At 33.8% G+C, this 7,500-nt stretch overlaps 1 protein-coding gene and 1 long non-coding RNA gene across 2 annotated transcripts in view; both read left to right on the forward strand.

The window, feature by feature from the left end:
• The window catches only part of LOC124949513, a 43,990-nt gene that overhangs the window by 883 nt on the left and 35,607 nt on the right, over positions 1 to 7,500 (forward strand). The gene's annotated exons all lie outside the window — the stretch shown is intronic.
• On the forward strand, positions 292 to 1,300 carry LOC124949518. The gene is made up of 2 exons (XR_007101087.1): positions 292 to 797; positions 900 to 1,300. It is a non-coding gene; the product is annotated as an uncharacterized LOC124949518 (long non-coding RNA).

Consider the following 7,500-nt stretch of genomic DNA (forward strand, 5'->3'; position numbering starts at 1 on the left):
CTCCTCCCTTCATCGTTTGCTAAACGTCCGTCGTCGTAGTCCTCGTAGAGCCGCCACCGCGAGCGCTCCTAAAGAGAGAAGATAAAGGGAGTGAGAGAAAGAGAGGGAAAAAGATTCACTACGTACGGGCGAATAGAGAGAAAGAAAGAGAAAGAACGAACGAGAGATATAGAGAAAGAAAGAGAGAAGGTGGAAAGACGAACGAAGAGAGATAGATAGGTAGTTACTTTTGATGTGGTGGGAGAGAAAAAGAGAGAAAGAGATAGAGAGAGAGAGAGAAAATAAAATATACATAGAGAAAATATTGTAAGAGGGTACGAGAAAGAAAAGTGGGGATAGAGGAGTGCAAGAGAAAGAGAACGAGAAAGATAAAGATAAAGATAAAGAAAGAGAAAAAGAGAGAGAGAGAGAGAGAGTGATACTCGCAAGAGATCAAGTAAACGACGACTATACGTCATAGGCGAGTACGCGCGTGGCGATATACGAACTATACCCGTGGCATCTTCTCTCTTGATACTTAAACTGGTGGTGCGCTTTGAAGCCGGTCGCTTTATATGTTGTTGTTCGTGCGCTTGGAATCCGTTACGACGACGAGTTCTTCTCGTGGCGTTTCTCCCGATCGGACGCCGCCATTGTTATCGTCCGCGTTTGAGAAGAGAAGACGACGCTCGGTCGCGTCCTAGTCTGCATCTTCTTTCTAAATTTGCCATTTCTGTCATCCCCATCCTTTCATCCATCCATCCATCCATCCATCCATCCATCCATCCTGTCTTTTTTCATCATCGTAATTCCACGAAGTAATTAATTTTTACATTTCCTTTTCTTTTTCTTTCTTTCTTTCTCTCTCTCTCTCTCTTTTTTTTTTTTTTTTTTTTTCTCTAACTTTTTCCTTAATACAGAGAAATTAAAGGAAAGATCGTAGAAAAGGAAAAGCAACAAAAAAAAAGTAATACACGCAGGCACACACACGGAGAGAGAGAGAGAGAGAGAGAGAGAGAGAGAGAGAGAGAGAGAGAGAGAGAGAAAACATACACGAACACGGGGGAAGAAAAAAGCCGGCTCATGGTTAGCACGCCGATTATGACGAGGAAAAAGTGTACTACCAACGAATAACACGCCTCCCCCGTTTTTTTTTTTTCCCTCCCCCTTTCTTTTCCCCGACCCTAACGATCCCTCGTTCCTACGCCTTTGCGCGTTTGACAGGTGCGTTCGAGACGCGCGTGAACGAGTAAGAGAAAGACAGAAAGAAGGGACGATAAGATCAGTTAAAAGAGAGAGAGAGAGAGAGAGAAAAAGGGAGTAAGAGATATTCAGGCTCCTCGACACTTCGTGCAGTTTTATTGTTTTCCTTCTGCTAGTATTTGGAAGGGGAGAAAAAGAGTGTGTGTGTGTGTGTGTGAGAGAGAGAGAGAGAGTGAGAGAGATAGAGAAAGAGAAAGAAAGAAAGAAAGAGGGGGGGGAAAGAAAGGTCGTGAGACCGAGAAATATAAGTGAAAGAACGAGAGAGCCGATCTTCCTCTCGTCCTTACTTGTCCTTCTTGTCATCGTCATCGTCATCGTCATCGTCATCGTCGTCGTTGAATCAACCTTGGCAATTTTCGTTGGGCATTAACTAATTGCATATATATATATATATATATATATATATATATATATATATATATACATTTAGATACATAAACGTTACTACGATCGGTTGTTTCTTTTTACTCTTTACGAGAAGAGGAAGAAAAAAAGAACGTTGGAAAGGTTAAGAAAGTTTTATAATAAGAAAGAGAGATAGAGAATAAAGAAAAAAAGAAAAAGGAACCAGCAGTGGGCTCTCGTGTACACAAAGTGTCCAGTGCATTATGTGATTGTTTTCCCAGCGACGCGCTTTCCTCGGCCACCGGTGATCGATTCGAAGAGCGTGAAGGTTAGTTCCTCTTTGTGCTTGAGTACTCTACCCATCTACTCTCTTTTTTCTATCTCTATTTCTCTCTCTCTCTCTCTCTCTCTCTCTTTCTCTCTTTATTTCACTCTTTCTCTTAGTACAAGGAAAAGGATCGACAGAGGAAGAGAGAATAAATAAATACATACATACATACATACATACATAGATACATACATACATACATGCATGCATATATATATATATATATATATATATATATATATTTGTATGTGTGGTGTGTATGTGTGTGTGCGTCGATAAATCGATGAATTTCCGTTCGCAAGCGTGACCATTAATAGTCGCTTGAGTATTCAAGACCATGTGCGTACAGCTTTTCTATTTCCTTTTCTTTTCCTTCTTTCCTTTTCTCTTTCTCTCTCTCCCTCTCTCTTTCTCTCTTTCTCATTTTTTTGCGCTTAAATTTTCGACCATTCAAGACTGCTCTTTTTCTCTTCTTTTCTTTTTTGCTCTTTCTCTCTCTCTCTCTCTCTCTCTCTCTCTATCTCTCTTTCTCTCTCGCTCTCTCTTTTTCTTAGAGGGGAGAGGGTTGCAAGTTTCGCGCCCCTTCGCTCCGACCTCCTGAGATCGTCCACGAGGGGACGCTTACTGGGCGACTTCTTTGGCCCGCTTTGTCCTTTTTGGTTTTCTCTTAGGTTCTCATCCAAACTCACGGATGATCCTTGAATTAATCGAATTTGAATTTTTCTTTCGAAAATCATTGTAAAATTATTCTCATATGTTTATACAGTGATCATGTATATATGATCATGTATATATGATCAATCGTTTATCAAAATCCATAGAATTGATCAGATTTCGTATATTTATTTGTATTTCTTTTTTTTTCCCTTTCTTTTATTTTTTTTTTTTTTTTTACAATTAATTGAAATTACAAATTATTATGAAAGATGCTTCAACTTCAAAAAGTAGCTCCATTTATTTATTTATTTATTTATTTATTTATTTATTATTTTATTATCGCAAATTAAAAATGATGATAACGTGGTCACTTTCACGTATTATATACATAAATATATATTTCAAAATTGGAGAAATCATGGAATGATATTTAAAATGTAAAATCCTAATAAATGTTTGTATTTTTATATATTGTATCCACTTACGTGGTTTGTGCTTTTTATTTTTACGTACGTATAATAACGAGAGATAAAAAGAGAGAGAGAGAGAGAGAGAGGGAGGGAGAGAGAGAGAGAGAGAGGGAGGGAGAGAGAGAGAGAGAGAGAGAGAGAGAGAGAGAGAGAGAGAGCATAAACGTTAAAATCGAATTGAAGAATTTTTCTAATATTTTTCGTATTAATTTCAGAACAATAAATTTATCGATTTGATTTTGTGATAAGTATAGAAAAAAATATATCAATTTTATCGTTAACATCCACATTCATAGAAGGTAATTACCTAATTAAAACAATTTACATTTATAATCGAGGGGCAGGTGTTTCGAATATTACCCGATGCGCTCGAGGAAGCACGAAGTCGGTTGTTAAGATATACCTACCTGCCTATCTTCGAAAGTAGTCGTTATAAAAGTATACGAAATTCTACAGACTCAGGATATTTGAGCACCTTTCTTCTTTCTTTCTTTCTTTCTTTTTTTTTTTTTTTTTTTTTTTTTTTTTTACTCCTTTTATTGTTAATTTCTTTACCTCGACTAATTCGGTTCTCTTCTAATTTCTATCATTAGAACGATCGTTATCTACGACCAATCAACATTATGATTCCGACATGCAAAGAATTTAAAGTAAAATAAATCATCGTCTATCAGAAGCTTTTATTATTTCATCTAATTCTTAATTTCTCATTATATTCCGATGATAATGATGATGATGATGATGATGATGATGATGATGATGACGATGATGATGATGATGATGATGATGATGATGATGATGATGATGATGATGATGATGTTGATGATAATGATGATGATGATGATGGTGATTATTAGAAAAATATATAAATAGTCTCCACTCCAAATTCAGAGCGCATACGTCGATCCGATTACCGGTTTAATTATGAATTTTTCCATCGAGCAAGCCGACGATAGTCGGATACTTGATCCGTAATTTACGGCACGGAATTCTGTTATTTGCTCGTAATAGAGAGAATCGTATATGAGCATACGGGAAATATGTATATAGAAATACGCGGCGTATGTAAATACATACGTACGTACGTAGATGCATACACGTATTATGTAGAGACGCACGAAATATTTGATATGGTTTCGCCTTGATTCTCGAAATTCTCTCTCTCTCTCTCTCTCTCTCTCTTTCTTTCTTTCTTTCTTTCTTTCTTTCTCTCTCTCTCTTCCCTTTATTCTCTTACGAATTTTCGAATTGCTTGATTTTTCATATCGCGTTATTTAAAAAAAAAAAAAAAAAAAAAGAAAAAAAACAGAAATAAATTCCGTTTTATTCATTCATGATATAACTAATATATTTTTGATATTTGAATGATTCTATGCTAAATAAGAAAGGCAAAGTCTTTTTGCCGTGGGGGAAAAACGTGTAAGTAACAAGGTTATATCAATTGCATAGGAGACAATAACAAGCCGGACAAAAGCCATCTGTGTCACTTACGTAATGCATGTCGATAGATATCGACGTTTATGACATGTACATATATACCTTCAATTCTCTAGCAATTATTCATATAGTAGGCGTACGTTAGTCCTTTACTGAACCTAATAAAGTTCACTATAACCATATTTTCTTATTGCTGGAAAAATCGCTTCTGTTTTCCAATATAATGTTATATTAGGATCGATTACTTTGAACGATTGTTATTATTATGTTCCGTATAAATTATCGTTCAAAATCAAAGTCATATTTTTTTTTTATTTAAATTTATTATATATTTATATAAATATTTAAGAATAATTTGAATGATTTGTTTGATAGGACGGGAATGGATTATTTCATTTATCGATAATTAGCAATAATTCTTTCCTTCCATAGAGAACTTTTTCAAAACGAATAGGCTATAGATTGTTCAACACCTGGCATTCATTGGTATCATTGTAATATCAAAGAAAGGCATTCTATTGCTATACAAAAGGGAAAATTTTCGATTACGAACGACCGCTGTTCCCTCTTTCTCTCTCTCTCTCTCTCTCTTTCTTTTTTTCTTTCTTTCTCTTTGGTAAAGGAATCATGCTGGCTCGTAACAAAAAGCATAATAATCAATTTCCAAGCGTAGAACCAATTAGAGTGGACGATGCTCGAGCGTGTCATTAGAGGATATAGATATATACGTATCTAACGAATCTCGGTACTTGGCAATCGTGTTCCTATAGAAAACTCAATAATGTTACGAGTGTCGTTTGTATCAAAGACGAAGAAGGAAGAAAAAGAAAAAGAGAGATAGAGAGAGATAGAGAGAGAAAATTACAGAGGTAATCAGGAAAAACTCGAGAAATCTTGAAACGAGGTCAACAATCTTTAACGCGTCGAGAGGTTTCTTTAAAATGATTATAGATACACCCCGTAAACCATATTTCAATTTGTCAAGAAAAAAGATCAATATATATATATATATATATACATACGTACGTACAATATATTTGTATATATTTCTCACTGAGATATATAGAGTACATTATAAAGTTTATTGTTATATCGCTATCGAAATAAATTTTCCCTATTCTTCGGTAGAATAATGTATTTGCGTGTTCTATGCATGCTCCAACGAAGTGCGCTACGTTAATCGAGTTTTTCGACGATAAAGGCGTTACGTGTCGTGATTCCGCGTGGGTGTCTCACGCGTACGAAGCTTCTTGTCGCTTCATTAAGATACACGACCAGCTTAATGATCTCTATGGAGATTCAACATAGGAGAAACTCACTCGACAATGAACACGAAGCCTTTACCGGGTAACAACGAGTTAAGAATCTTTGAATGAACTCACTCGACTGTGATCAAGCAAAGGGGAGATTGACATTTTTCATTTGACTTTCTACCACTCTCAATCTCGAATCCTTCTCTTATTGTTTCTTCATTTGTATTATATGTTATCTATAAATTAAAATTCATCTTTATTCGTTGATTGACCTTTCTTTTTTATTTTTTTTTTTTTTTTATTTTTTTTTGTCACATTTACTTTTGAAATCAATAATTAACGTTATAATCTTTTTCTTCTTTCTTTTTTTTTTTTTTTTTTTTTTTTTTTTTTTTTTTTTTTTATCAACCCTAAAACATAAATTAATTGTATGTAACGTAGAAATTAATTAATCTTAAGTAGCACTATCGTCGATTGAATAATTTTTTTTTACTACTTCAGAACTATTTATCGACGTCACGTACTTCTTATTCCATTGAACATAAAACGTATGAATTAATTGTCATTTGACAACATATAACGTATGAATTAATTAATTTTTAAGTATTACGACGTCGATCGAGTCCTTTTTTTGTTATTTCGAAGTCTCCTGTCAACGTTACAATTTTTTTCTTTTATTGAATATTAAATCTATAAATGAATTGTAATATATATAGCGTATTGATAATTGGTCAAATTTTTTATATTACTTTCAACATTAGGTTCTCTTATCAAAGAAAAAACTTATATATTTTATTAATTGTACAATGTATAAACTAATTAATCTTTACCAGCGAGTCATCGATCGATTACTTCTTTTTTTTTTTTCTTTTTTTTCTTTTTACTGCTGTAGAATCACTCATCAGCGTTACATCCCTCTTTTATCGGATACAAAAAAATATCAATTAATTGTAACGCGCATGTAACGTATGAAGTAATTAATCTTAAACAACATGTCGTCGTGCGGATCAAATTCTTCTTTCGTTACTTTGGATTCACGTTACGTTCGCGTTATCTTCTTTCTTTTTTCTCTCTCTCTCTCTCTTTTTTTTTTTTTTTTTGTTTAATCAAACAAGAGTACAAAAAGACGACGTAACTTATCATTACATTGTTCCTCTTCTCGTATATATCCGAAATCGTTCGATTTTTCGTCATAAATATATACTCGGATCATACGTATATATATATATACATTGTAACTATCTATTATCTATAACGTTTCTATCTCTAATTTATCTTTTGATATAGGTTACACGTTACACGTTACACGTTACTCGACTATAGATAAGAGAATACAATGGATTAAGTTGGTAAATCGCAACGGGAGTAAACGCGAATCACTGTTAAACGTGCATATGTGCGAACACACTTACGCATTGGCGGCGAATGGCACGTATCATTTGTTGGAATTAAGATTGAAAGGTACCGGAAAGACGATAGATACAATTCTCTTAATATCATATACCTCGTAACCAGTGATGATCGTAAATGATCATAGAATCGTGTTTCTTCTATCTATCGTGTCTTTTCGTTTTCATTAATAAATTTCAAATTAACGTGATTAATTTGTTCGAATTTTATCGAACATCGTTTTAACGTTATACACATATATTATGTTTTAAATATTTAATTATAATGATTACATTAAAATAGCATATATCTTATCTAATCTTATCTCTAAGAAAATATTGTAAGTTAGTTCGAATAAATTTTAATAATTTGATTAAGT

The sequence above is a fragment of the Vespa velutina genome, chromosome 5, assembly GCF_912470025.1.
Source record: "Vespa velutina chromosome 5, iVesVel2.1, whole genome shotgun sequence".
In the NCBI taxonomy this organism is placed as follows: domain Eukaryota; kingdom Metazoa; phylum Arthropoda; class Insecta; order Hymenoptera; family Vespidae; genus Vespa; species Vespa velutina.